Source organism: Lactuca sativa, chromosome 5 (assembly GCF_002870075.4).
Source record: "Lactuca sativa cultivar Salinas chromosome 5, Lsat_Salinas_v11, whole genome shotgun sequence".
Taxonomy (NCBI): domain Eukaryota; kingdom Viridiplantae; phylum Streptophyta; class Magnoliopsida; order Asterales; family Asteraceae; genus Lactuca; species Lactuca sativa.
Window position 1 is genome coordinate 341,456,071 of NC_056627.2, and position 14,837 is coordinate 341,470,907.

At 37.6% G+C, this 14,837-nt stretch overlaps 1 long non-coding RNA gene across 1 annotated transcript; it reads right to left on the bottom strand.

Annotated features, from left to right (window-relative positions):
* Positions 1–6,441: 6,441 nt before the first annotated feature.
* On the bottom strand, positions 6,442–9,521 carry LOC122198165 (uncharacterized). Its single transcript, XR_006192047.2, has 5 exons — positions 9,270–9,521; positions 8,233–9,185; positions 7,982–8,115; positions 7,550–7,916; positions 6,442–6,817 (listed from the first exon to the last, which is right to left on the bottom strand). It is a non-coding gene; the product is annotated as an uncharacterized LOC122198165 (long non-coding RNA).
* Positions 9,522–14,837: the final 5,316 nt, after the last annotated feature.

Sequence of the window (14,837 nt, forward strand, 5' to 3'; positions counted from 1 at the left end):
GACATTCTCATGCAGGTAGCAAAGAAGAAAACCGCAAAAGAGATGTGGGAATCGTTGAAAATCCGTTACCTGGGGGCAGATAGAGTGCAAAAGGCGAGGTTACACTCACTCAAGAGTGAGTTTGATGCACTGAGGATGAAAGGAGAGACCATAGATGAATTCGCAGGAAAGTTAAGTGGTATTAACTCAAAATACATCAGTCTTGGTGCAACAATGGAAGACAGCACTTTGGTGAGAAAGTTGCTTGATTCTGTCCCAGAAAAATTTCTACAGCTTGTGGCCTCGATTGAACAGTATTCAGACTTGGATACAATGCCATTTGAAGAAGCTATTGGCAGACTCAAGGCCTATGAAGATCGACTACGAGTTCGGGGTGAAAACTCGAATGCTGAAGCGGGTTTGTTGCTGACTCGATCTGAAGGGCAAATGGGTCAAAAATCACAAAAGGGCTCTCCTAGTGCAGCAGGAAGAGGTCGTGGATCTTCTAATGAAAGGGGAGGTCGAGAAGGTTATCGAGGAAGAGGCTCAAGAGGTAGAGGCGGCCGAGGAAATCAACAATCATTCCGAGATACAAGTAATGGTCGAGGAAAGGGAAGAGATAAAAGTCACATAAAATGTTTTAATTGTGACTTGTTTGGACACTTTGCATCGGAGTGCCCAAATCCCAAGAAAAAAGAAGCTGATGTTAATCTCACACAGGTACAGGATGTAGAACATGCGCTATTGTTAACTGTATGGGGTGAAGATACAGATGAATTGGTGTTGCTCAATGAAGACAAAGTTTTCCCAGCAACAAAAGGGAATGAGAAGGACACATGGTACTTAGACAATGGGGCCAGTAACCACATGACAGGGGTGCGAGAATACTTTGCAGAACTTGATGAAAGAATAACAGGGCAAGTGAGATTTGGGGACGGATCCAAAGTACAAATCAAAGGAAGAGGAACAATTCTGTTGGAGTGTAAAAACGGGGAGCAACAGATAATATCTGAAGTATATTACATCCCTGCCTTGAAGAGTAATATACTTAGTCTTGGTCAAATGACAGAAGTGGGGTACATAATTGAGATGATCCATGAATTTTTGAGAGTTCATGATGAAAGAAATCGGCTGATCATGAAGGTACAACGCTCGAGAAACCGGTTGTACAAGATCGTGCTCCATACGTCACAACCAATATGTCTAAGTGCAAGTTTGGATGATGTTGTTTGGCTTTGGCATGCAAGGCTGGGGCATATAAATTTTCCCTTGATTGAGTCCATGGTAGAAAAAGAGCTGGTGATTGGAGTGCCGAGAATCAACCATCCCACACAAGTTTGTGAAGGATGTCTAGTCGCAAAACAAACACGACAACCGTTCCCAAAAGAAACTCAATGGCAAGCAATGAATCCTCTAGAATTGGTACATGCAGACCTCTGTGGCCCAATAACACCCCAAACTATAGGAGGTAATCAATATTTCCTCCTCATAGTAGATGATTGTAGCAGATATATGTGGGTGACGATGATCAGAACCAAAAGTCAAGCATTTGATGCGTTCAAGAAGTTCAAGACTCGTGTAGAAGCTGAAGGGAAGTTCAAACTAAAAATGTTGCGCACAGACCGAGGAGGTGAATTCACGTCTAAAGAATTCAATGATTATTGCAACCAGGAGGGAATTAAAAGACAATTGACAACGCCCTACTCCCCACAACAGAACGGGGTAGTAGAGCGTCGGAATCGAACAATTCTTGAAGCCACCAGGTCCTTATTGAAAGCAATGGATGTCCCAGAAACACTTTGGGGGGAAGCCGTTCGCCACGCGGTTCAGATACTTAATAGAGTGCCAACAAAAGGAGTCAAGAATATGACCCCATATGAAGCTATGCAGGGGAAGAAACCAACACTCGAACACTATAAAGTGTTTGGTTGTGTTGCTCATGTAAGAGTGCCATCGAATCAGCTCACAAAATTGAGTGATAGAAGTGAGAAGATGATTTATCTAGGAAACGAGGAGGGAACAAAAGGCTATCGCCTGTACTGCCCTAATCGGAAGAGAATTTGGGTATCCCGTGATGTTATATTTGAAGAGAAAAAGAAAGGGGATTGGGCTAAGCCCCAATCTCAAGGCCCAATTTTAAATGATTGGGTCAGATTTCCTAGTGAAGGTATGGCCCAAGAATGTGTGGTGGGGAACGATCCAATACAAGGGGAGATGGCAAGCCCTAATTCACAATCCAGTGAAAGCCACTCACAACCGACATCTCCTGGTCAATCACAAATTGGCAACGAAAGGGGTGAATCACCAAACTCATTTGCGGGCATCGGATCTCCATCCTCAGACGAAGGACTTAGTGCAGACAGAGAAACATACGATGACACACCAGTTCGTGGCTTTCGGTCCTTGGCTGATATATACGAGGAAACGCAAGCCCTACAAGAAGATTCAGAAGTTTTAATGTATGCTGGAGAAGAACCCACTACCTATGAAGAAGCCTCGAGTGAAGAAGAATGGATAAAAGCAATGAAACAGGAGTTGGAATCCATTGAAAAGAATGATACTTGGAAGTTGACTCACCTTCCTAAAGGTCAAAAAGCAATAGGTTTGAAGTGGGTCTTTAAATTAAAGAAAGATGCTGAAGGAAACGTGACCAAATACAAAGCCAGAATAGTCGCCAAGGGATATGTACAAAAAAAGGGTATCGATTTCGATGAGGTTTTTGCGCCGGTAGCACGTCTGGAAACAATACGGGCGCTGTTGGCCTTGGCAGCAAGTGGAGGATGGAAAGTTCACCATTTGGACGTGAAATCGGCATTTTTAAATGGGTTCTTACAGGAGGAAGTATATGTTACACAACCAACTGGATTTGTCATTGAAGGAAAAGAGAACATGGTGTACAGGTTGAACAAGGCACTCTATGGTCTCCGTCAGGCTCCGAGAGCTTGGAATGATAGACTTGACAAAACTTTGAAAGAGATGGGATTCAAGAGATGTCCACAGGAGTATGCTGTGTACAAACTCCATAAGTCAAACCAAGTCTTGATAGTTGGAGTTTACGTGGATGATCTGATCGTAACAGGAACAAATGAAGAGCTGGTGAATGAGTTCAAAAAACGAATGCTGAATATCTTTGACATGAGTGACTTGGGAATTCTGTCCTACTACTTGGGGATAGAAGTTCACCAAAGCAAAGATGGTATCACAATAAGTCAAACAGGGTATGCTAAGAAGATTCTTAAAATAGCAGGAATGGGAGAGTGTAACCCAAGTCAATACCCAATGGAACCACGTATACGCTTATCAAAGGATGAAGATGGAGTGCCGGTTAATGCTACCGAGTACCGACGACTTATTGGCAGCCTTCGTTACCTCATACACTCAAGACCAAATCTTAGCTATTCAGTGGGAGTAGTAAGCAGGTACATGGAATCACCAAGGGAGAGTCATTTGAAGGCAGTCAAACATATTTTAAGGTACATAAGAGGAACAACCAACTTTGGTTTAGTGTACAAGAAAGGCGGAGATGGAAAGCTTATTGGATTCAGTGATAGCAGCTATGGAATGGACATTGATGGTAGGAAGGGTACAACAGGAATGATTTTCTACTTATCAGGAAATCCAATTACTTGGTCATCCCAGAAGCAACAAACGGTGGCTCTAAGTTCGTGTGAGGCGGAATTTATGGCTGCAGCAGCCACAGCATGTCAAGCTTTATGGCTAAGGAGTTTACTAAAAGAGTTGATTGGCTTGAAAGAAGAAAGTGTCAGGATGTATGTAGACAACAAATCTGCCATAGCCCTTATGCAAAATCCAGTCTTTCACGGAAGGAGCAAGCATATTGATACTAAATTCCATTTCATACGCGGATGTATTGAAAGGAATCAAATTGAAGTGAAGCACATTAGTGGTGAAGAACAGAGAGCAAACCCCTTGACAAAAGCCCTGCCTAGACTCAAGTTTATAGAGATGAGGCATCTCTTGGGAGTTGTGAAGCTTGAAGACAAAAATCAGAATTAAAGGGGAGCCTGTGGGATAAGTAATTCTAACTTGGTCTTTTGTTGACCTTGTCTAAAGGAATAAGTTGTGTAGCTGCCACCATTTTAGGAGGACACGTTTTTACAGTTTTTTAGCTTAGCAGTTTTTCCCTTTTGCTTATTATTTAAAGCCTTGTAAGTCTCTTGTTTTTGATAAAGAAATTGAATAAGAAGAAAAGCTGAAATCTTTCCCTGCAACTCTGTTTTTCCTTATTTGGGCATACTCTTTTGATCAGTAACAGGCCCTGCACCAACAAAAACTGACATCCTCATTATACTGACCACTTGTTTTTAATATTTCAACCCACAAAAGACCACACCATTTGGCATTTCCCTTCCCTGATGTCCTAATTTGCTACATAAAAGCACACTTCTAAAAAAATAAAAAATAAAAGAATCAATCAAATAACAATAATCTTTTGTAACGAATTACTAGGCGTACTCTGTTACATAATCCTAAAACACTACAGAATATAAAGTAGGTCTCAGTTATGCCATGTCATCCAACAATTTCAAGTTATCCTACACGAATGAAATTGCATTAATCATGTCATAAAGAAGCATTAGTTTTGCCATGATGTGATTAAGTACAATAAAGAAATCATTATCATGAACTTAATTCCGAAAAAACAAAAAAAATTGAGTTTCTTACTCTTTGATAAAATCCAGCTGAGCGACCAACCATAGTATGCCAATATGATCTGGTTGGACCTTTCATAAATGTGTGCCAAAGGAAGATAAGATACATATAATTGAAATAAGCATGGACAATAAATATTACAACAAAATAATGTTGAAACAATTGGCAAATACTTAATTTCAGGACTTCCACTAGAAAAAAAACATTTACAATTGGGCTTCCATGGGAAACTATAGTCCCCTAACTAGTAAAATAATTAAAATTATAACGCTATAACTTAAAATATAATGCTATGATTGATTAAAGTTTCAAAATGCAAAGCAATTTCACTGCTTCATTAGGTAAAAAATTTAGCATATAATGTCATCATAATAAGCAGCAAAAAAAAATGAAAGTACGATGCTATAAATGGGTGGATTATTAAAAGTATAATTTCACAATAAGAAGACACTTGGAAGTACAATGGTATGTATAATGGGGTAGAAGTTTCAAAGCATTAAGAAAAAAGATGAAAGGCTATAATTGGGTAGACATGTAAAAGTATCTATAATGGCCTACTAAAGAAAATAGCTATCTGTGCTAAAAAGAGATAAGTTCCACTTAGGAAAAGAAAAAAAATTCTATTTTGGTAGACTTTAACAGAAAAAAAAAAAAAAAGCACAGGTAAATTAAGAGATAGAAACCTCTGTTGTCCACTTGTATAACAAATTGTAGCAACAATCATCATCTGGTTTTGGTGGACGAAAAGAAAAGAAAAAGGTGATGGATTGGTTGTTACTTCCTTCAACTTCTCTTCAAGAACAACATTGTACACTTGTTCTACCACTTCCATAACAATAAAATCAGTAACTATGGTGTGGAATGTAGAGCAAAACATTAAGATGAAATCTAGAGTTGATAAAAAAAACAACCATGAAACAACAAAAATGTATGTTGATTTAGGCAATTGTCTCTAAATTTGAAAAATTGAACAAACTAATATCAAAATCCTAACCTTCATGAGTGTTCTCCAAAATAAGGACCAAATATGAAAAAATCAGCTACACTCACTGAACAAAAATCTTATATTACTCTAAAAGGATTAATAATCATTCTATATTATTACGGAATCATTGATATTAGATAACAAAAGTTATGTATTAAGTAGTTATAGTAAAACAAAATTACCTATTAAAGTAGTAAGATATGATCTGGTAACAAAGATTGCAATACCTGATAGCATTTCTTGTACAGATCAGAGATGAAATCCATACTTTATTGGCGTAAAGGAAAAAAGTTACTGAATAGGAAAGCATTGTAACAGATAAATTTATACCTCAACATTTAATTGTCGAACATCTCATGCTCAATTTGAACTTATGGAGCCTGTAGGAATGAAGTGTATAATTAGTTTCTTGTCTACAAGCTATGCATCTATTAGATGGACCTCTTCTTTGTAACCTTATATTCAAAAGACTGATTTCAATTATAAATTAAGCAAATAACAATGCACTTTCTTACCTTGGCATCATATATGGTCATTTAGCTTTTTTTTGACTGCTCCATTTATCCTACCAAATAACCACAAATTAGTAATTGAAATACATAAATTAAGATTCGTTTACGATCTTCAGAAATTCATATCATGATTCAACTTGATAAACAAACCAACAAACAACAATATGTTAAACCTAACACAATTAGTAAAATGCAAATCAATGAAAGAAAAACAAGAAAAAGCATTATTAGGTGCTGAATTCTTTCATGATCTTCATAAAAAGGCTGACAGAATCAAACTTGCAATTTTGTCTCTAAATCTAATTGCAATTTCCTTCACCATTGTATTTGTATCTTTCAAGTTTTACATTAAAGATTAGTTTATTATATCTTACCCATGAATATAATCTTTAAGCACCCTCCAGGTATGAAGCCAAACCATGCATCCTTCTTCTTCATCAATTACACAAAATCTTAGAAATGTTAACTATAAAATTGCAATTTTGAATTTGTGTCCCATTGACATCAGTCTAATGCATGCCAAAAGCAGAAGAGAAGAGAATAAGGATTATTATATTTATACATAACATACGTTTGCACTTCATCTTTGTAGTACACACACAAATGACACCAACAGGGTATGATGGTTGATCATCGGATGTATATTTCATCTTAGGAACATCCACATCTGAAACAGGAACATCATTCATTAATATTGGTTTAAATACAAGAAATACTAAAGTAGTTTCATTTTTCCTATTATAGAATTGTGCTTGAAAAAATCTACCCAGTTATAGCAATGTCATAAAGATACAAAGCAATTTCCATTGTATGATTGGATAGATTTTTCAAAGTATTAAAAAGAAAAATTAAAATTACAACGCTATAAATTCATGGAATTTTCATAATGCAATGCTGCCCTTATAAGGAAAAGTGTACATTACAATGTTGTAACATAAAGAAATGGAAGTACAATGCTATAATGAACAAACTCTAGAAAACTCGCCTCAGATCATCCTACTTTCAGTGATTGCTTATTATATATACAATCCTACTTTCATTTCATCTTATTACAACATTCTACTTTCAAATCTACCAAGTTTTAGCAAATCCATACAAATAGCTTAATTAGGTAAACTTTTTTTAGAGCATAATGTACTATTAAGAAAAGAATAATCAAAATATGATGCTATAAACAGGGTCATAGACTCAATCATGAGTTTTATTTAAATGCCAATTTCCTGGAGATAATACACAAGCATGAGTTTTAGGAACATAGGGGTATTTCTGGAAACACAAAAAACAGGGTCATAGACAGAAAGCCATAAACACCCAACACCCTTATTTGAGATTCAATGGAAAGCTAAATAAGAACATAAAAAGCATCAAGTGTTTTATAGTTTTAAGGGTAAAAACTTACATGTTGACACTTTGATTCTCAGGGGACCTTCTTTTCCTTTTCTCCACCATAACATAAGTTCTTTATTTGGTTTCTAAAACCTTTTCTTGTTGCAGAGTAATGAATGGAATTTGACAAACAAGTTGAAATTAAGAAAAACAATCAATCTCAGATTAATGTATGGAAGTGGTTCAGAAAATATTTTTGAAATGAATAGAATTTCTCAAATGAATTGGTATTTGTCATGTGTATGATTGATGCAAAAGACATAAAACATGAGAATATATAACTGGAATGCAGAAGCAATTAGACTACCTGTGCATTATTATTAGCCTCTTCTGTTAATGAAACCAGATAACATAACAGGGCTTCTCTCCAATGTCTTGAGCTGCACATACCATAACCTTTTTATTTTTCAAAGAGACTATTAAACAATGAAAAGAGAGCACTTACATTTGTTAAATAATTCTTTAGCTGGATTTTGTGCTTAATTCCATCCTACATATATGCAACAAAATTATTGCATTGGCTTTGATTGATGACTAGAAGCCACAATTTCCAACATATGTTTCATTACCACATCAAACCTGCCAAGAAAAACATACCAACTGTGTCAGAATCATTGATATTAATATAATTTACTAAAGTATTATATGATCCAATAACAAAAATTGCCACCAAAAAGAAAGAGATGAAATCCATACTTTTTTCAAATAATCGGTTCGAATGAAATAAAGATAACCATAAGATGCTTGTTCAAGCATATCACAGCTGAATGAAGAGGTTCCTACAAAAAAACAGGAAATTTTTAAACAATATTCGCATATATAATGATTTTATACACCAAATAGACTTGATTATCACCCCATCAGATATATAAAAGTAAACATCAGCATCGTTAAGAAGAAGAAGCAGGGGTAAATGATTCATGTTAAAAAGATCCACAAACTTGTTGATACTTAGGATCCATGGCAGTTGAAGAAACAACAAAAAGGCCTGCACATTCATTTGGCTATTAAACAAGTTACTTAATAGGAAAGGAAAGCATTATAACATGTGATGAATGTTGTGAACATCTATAAACAGATTTGGTTGTGGAAGTGGAACATCTCATGTATTTTAATTTAATTGGAAAGGAAACATAACTTAATTAAACAGAAACACACAACTTTTAGTTAGAACCAAAGTACACTTCTATTTCTAATTGAGTTAGAAACACAAACAATAAATTATCTTTCCCTAATTGAATTTCTAATAATTCAATAAGTTGTTTAATATTTTAATTTGGTTTGTGATTATTTACTTCTCTCTACATAATTTAATCCGGCAACATTTTTACCCTCAAAACAAAGCAAAACAACTCTTTAGGTTAATTAAGACATTACATCAAACAACAAAGAAATACTTTTTTTGGGTTTCAAAAATATTCAAATTTTAGCGACATCACCACTTGCTTGACCAGTCATCTTCGTTTGATGGATGCTTTCATGCTTTGGATTCAATTTGATAACAAAAATTCAAAAAACCAACAAAGAAAAAAATAGATGGAGGAGAAAGAGAAAGAAACCCAGAGCGAAAAAAGATCTGTGTTTTTTTCTTGATCGATGATGACCTTGAACCAAACTGACCGATGAATCCAGTAACGAAGAAAAGAGACCTGAAGAATATTGGCCTATTGAAAATACCTAACAAAAACAAATATAAAATCAATGATACAAAAAAAAGGAATCAAGAACGTTACCTAAGAGACGAAGAGGGAAACGCAGAGGATTATTGAACGCGGGAAAATGAAAAAATGAGGAAGCGGTGGTGTCGCTAGAAGAAAAAGAGGAGAAGGTTGTGCCTCCAAATAAAACCCTCTTCTTCTTCTTCTTCTTCTTCAAAGAAACATGTCTCCGGTGGTGTTTGGAGAACAGTCGGATGAGTGAAGAAGGTATATATTAAGCGCCAATACATCGACCCAACCCTTTCGACTTCCGAATTCCAACGGTTCTTTTTTATAAAACCTTTCCAAAATTACGATACTAACAAACAAAACTTTTCCATTTATCTTAAGCCACATAACCCCTCCCCTAACTTTTGACTCTTACCATTTTAAACTATAAATTTATCCTTTATTGCAAAATTGGTACCTTACTTTCTCATTTTACATTTTAACACAATTTTTTTTTATCTAATTTGGTCCAAACTTTTTTTAGAAAAATATCCAAATATCTTTTACAACTTTCTTTATATATATATATTTCTTAAAACTTAGCTTTTTTTAGTTATTTTGTTACAACAATTAAATCATTTTTATAAAACTAGTTATTTTACTAAAAAAATGATTTGTGTTGTATGTATGTTTCTAAAATTCCTTTATTATTATAAATTATATTTTGTTAATTCGTTTCTTGTATTTACAAAAAAAATATTATTTTTACAAATTCTTAATATTTTTTTATCAAATCGTTTTATAAAGTAGTTTTTTTTAAAGTTATCTTTTACAAAGATTTAGATCTTCTCTGATGCATGTATTTTAAGATTTTTCCTGTATTTACAAATATATTTTTTCAAAAATCCACTTCTATTTTTTTGCATATTCATTTTTATGCAATTGTAGTTATAAAAATATGTTAAAAAGTTCTATCTTTTTAACATATTTGTTTATAAATAAATAAATAAATAAATAAACTAAAAGTGCACCATAAGCAATGCACTTTCATGATATAACTTAATGTGTATAGTAAATTACAATTATGTCTTGTTTGTTGCACATGTTAAATTTTCTACAACGTATATTATACATCATGCAATTTCCTTTGTTTTACAATTTTTGACCAATTTCTTTTCAAATTTTTGCAAACCCGGGTTATTTCTAGTGGCATCATCGGAAGGGTTCCGAGTGGACTTGGGAGCCGGAGTCTGAGATGCGCGAGCAGTACCCTAGTTATTTCCAGAAGATGACTTCGAGGGCGAAGTCTGATTCTAGTGAGGGAGAATTGTAACATCCCTATATCAGGTGTACCTTATCAACCCTTGTTCTTTTGGTAATTGTCAAGTTTGGTCCTTTATTAAAGAAAAGGTGGTAAGTGAGTACGCGGGGCGTACGCGTGTGTACGCTCAGTGTGCTCATGTGCGTGTTTTTGACGCGGAAGCCACCTAGTACGTTGCGCGTACCAAAGGGTACCCTGGTCGTACTAGGCCTAGAGTGAAAACCCTAATTAAGGGTGTGTCTATATTTAAAGGACATGATGGCCTCATTTTTGGCCACCACTCCCATACCTCAACCCTCTCAAACCCTAATTTCTCGTCCCTTGAGCTTGTGTGTCCATTTGTGAGCTATTAAGTGCTCTTGTGGTTTCTTTGGAGTGAAGAAGGAACTTTGAAGAGGAAGGAGTGGGGGTCCAGGCTTTGGATTTGAGCTTATATGTGTTGGAGCTTCAGTTAGAGGTATAAAGCTCAAAGCTTTCTCATCCTTTTGATTTGTGCTTTATGTGGTCCATTTTAGGGTTTTTGGTCCCAAAGCTTGAAGCTTTATGAGTTGTTGAAACTCCAGAGCCTAATATTTGTCCCTTAGAGTGTTTTAATGGAGTGGTTTCATAAAAATGGAGTCTTGGACGTCAAAACCACCCCATGCATAAGATATGAGCATTCTTGAGAATAGAAAAGCGAGAGTTTTGGTGTTTGTGACTTTTTCAGCCATGCAAAGGCTTAAAGTCACAGACTTTATGGAGTGTGACCCTTTATGGAGTCCAAATCTAAGATTTGAGCTAAGGTCATAACGAATTAAGACCAAATGAGTAGGAAGAGAAAAAAACGGGGTGTACGTTGAGCGTAATCCCAATACACGCAGCGTATGGTTGAGAATCCTCGATGCATGCATGGCGAAGGAGTACGCCCAGCGTAGAGGGCTTGTACGCGCGGCGTATGCGCTGCCGTTGACTTTTAGGGTTTGGTCAATTTATGGACTATTACGGCCATGGAAGGGTAAAATGGTCTTTTATCCTTTTGTGAGTTTGTAGAAGGGTTTAGTCTAGCTTCTTTGAGAGTGGTTATTAATTAGAGATAATTATCGTATGTGTTAGGCGGAGGATAGACCGGTGATTTGAATTCGAGGTTATCCGATTTCTTACGAGGTGAGTCTTCTCACTATACTTACCTAGAGTGGTAACTTTGTATATGACTGAAGGGTCTTATGTGTTTATATTGAGTATTGTGATATCCTGCATTATGTCTTTGTGATTTATGTTGTGTATTATTCTGAGCTTACTGAGTTAGGACCGGAGGGTCCACCCGAGTTGTAGGACCAAAGGGTTCCGTTGAGACACATTTACCATAGGGTCTTATTTGAGTATAGCCATGAGAGGCTAATTGTTCTGATGCCATGCAACCCAAATGGACCATATGCCAAATCGGATCAATTACATACCAATTATAGTTATGGACTTAGACACTAATCCAACATCAACATATCTTCAAGTTCAGTATGTGCTATGTTCCTTTGGTCTTTGGGTATGTTTACCCTCAATAAAGGTGGTGTGGAATTTTTGTTCATAGTCGGCTCAGGTTTTGGTAGCATTCAGGATCACCTTGGAAGTCTTCATGAGATGGTTGTGCATTGGTGGAATCTATTCAGTCTCAACCAAGGTATGGGGTCTTGTTCCAATCATTCATGGGGATATCTTCTTTTAGTGATTGAGTTTTGCCGTTTGATAGAACTCCGGTATTTCTCTCCTTTTTTGGATAATGTTATGGGGTAATTCATTATATGTATTTCCTAGAGGGGTGTATGCTACTGGACAAAATAGAATTGGAGCACTTGGTTCGAATTATATGCATGGTTCTTTTGAGGTTATGGCCTTTGAATTGGATCAAGAATATGTCCATTTATCCTATTATCGGGTCGTGTGTGGCCATGATTTCGTCATATTTTGCGTTGATAGCAGCGTGTTTTGTGAAAGGAATTGTGTGTGGTTAGACCATGGCGGGATAAACGTGTTGTAAGACTGTGGGGTGTGTAACATCCCGAGTTCAGGAGTGCAAGTTCAGGGTTCAAAGTGAAATTGTGAATGGTCAACTCGACGAGTTCATGGGTGGACTCGGCGAGTAGGGTTGCAATTCTGGTCGCGTGTTAAGTGGCCAACTCGGCGAGTTGGTGCTGTATGGAGAAAGCCCTAATCTCGGGAGTTGTGCCCTATATAAAGAACATAACACCTCTTCCCCAGCCTCTCTACCTTCCCTTTGAGTTCCAGAAACCCTAGATTCGCGTGATCGAGCTTTCCTTGGTAAGAGATTAGAGCCTTGGAGGAAGGAATCTTGGAAGGAAATTGAAGAGCAAGAAGATTGGAGCAAGGGGCTTTGCATGGATTTGGTTCATTCTTCAGTTGGACCTTTCTCTTGAGGTAATAATCTATTGCTTAAGCTCCTTAATCCTTTGTTGCTTGAATTTTTGGGGCATTTCTAGAGTTATTTCGGGTTTGGGGGTTGGATCTGAGGTTGCTACCTCAGATCTGGACTTGAGATGGTCCAGAAGATCATAAAGTCCCTGTTCTTAAGTTGTGGGTGAAGCTTTCTTGTCCCAAACCCTAGCCTAAGAGTGGGTATGGCTTAGATCTCTTTGGATTCACGTAAAGTTTGCCACTTTACGTGATGGGTGGCTTGTAGGAGAGTAGATCTATGGATTGGAGCCTTGCATGGCTTGGAAAGCCACTGTATGGATTAAGAACTAGAGATACTCGTCGAGTCACGTGGGTGAACTCGGCGAGTTGGATGAAGATGGGCAGGAACTCGACGAGTTGGAAGAACAACTCGGCGAGTAGGTTGAATGTTTCCTTGGACTCAGCGAGTCTGTTCTTGGACTCGGCGAGTTTGGTCGTGGAGTCCTAACCTTTTTGGGTTGAGTTGTGAATCGGTGAGTCGAGGGACGACTCGATGAGTTGAGTGGGAAAGGACTTAGAGTTTGTTGGACTCGACGAGTCTTGGGGCGACTCGGCGAGTTGAGTCGCGAATTGGGAGTTCTGAGTATAGGGACTCGACGAGTCAGCGGGTTGACTCAGCGAGGAGAGTCAGTCAGGAAGGTTAACTTTGTCTGAGGACTTTGACTTTGACCAATGGTTGACCGGTTGACTTCCAGGGGTATTTTGGTAATTATTGGTATTTATTGAGTTAAGTCTTTTGGTATTGATCAGTGGTGGAGTTCGTATCGGAAGTTAGAGCAACATGATCTTATCTGTTTAGTTAGCAGTTGCGAGGTGAGTTATCCTCACTATATCGACAGTGTCTACGGCACCAAGGCCGACCCTTTATCGGATTGTAATCCGGGTATCGTTGTTATGTTATTGTTTTGCTATTTTGCATCCTGGTAGTTAGGATGGTATATGTTAGAGACCTGGTTAAGGTCGGTGTCCTGGTATATAGGATGATGCTATGCTAGTGACCGGTTAGGTCGGTATCCTGGTTAGGATGATGTTATGTTATGTGATCTGCTAGATCGGTTTGATTGGATGTGAAATGTTATATGATTATATGTTTATGTGCACATGGTTTTTGGATTGGGGTTGGGTTGAGGCGGGACCTGCTTTGTGCTGTAGGCCAACACACCCAGGGCGGACCGGTTATCCCGAAGGCCCAGCGAGCGTTCCGGATAGGTTGTAGGCCCTAAGAGGGCGGACTAGACGTGTCGAGGCTCGGAGAGTGGACCAGGCCGACTGAAGGCCCGGTGCGGGCGGACAAGTCATACTGTAGACTCAGAGAGTGGACCAGGTGGATTGAAGGTCTGGTGCGGGCGGACCAATCACACTATAGACTCGATGTATATGGCTAGACTTGGAGGGTGGACCAGGTGGACTGTAGGCCGGTGAGGCGGACCAGTCACACAGTAGACCGGAAGTGCATGGTTGTTCTGTATCGATTATATGATATGGTTATGTTTTTATGGCGTTGGTATTTGGGGGTATCTCACTAAGCTTTTGGGCTTACAGTTGTGGTTTAAATGTTTCAGGTACTTCAGGAGACCGTGGCAAGGCAAAGACATGATCGTACCGCTCCTCGAGTTTTTATGTGATTACGATGTGGTTTCTAGGAAATACTCTGATAATAAATGTATTGAAAACCTTTTTGTAATAACTTTATGAAATTGGGTTGTTTTTGAAAAGTTAAAATTGGTTGGAATTTTTAGAGTGTTACAAGGTGGCCATAGCATTCACTGGATTAACAGATAGTATGGAAGTGTTGTAAGTCTGCAATGGGAACGTAGCATTCACCAGATTGAGGTAGACCATCGTTGGGGTTGTCGTAAGTATAAAGCAGGATCAGCTCGTGCCTTGGG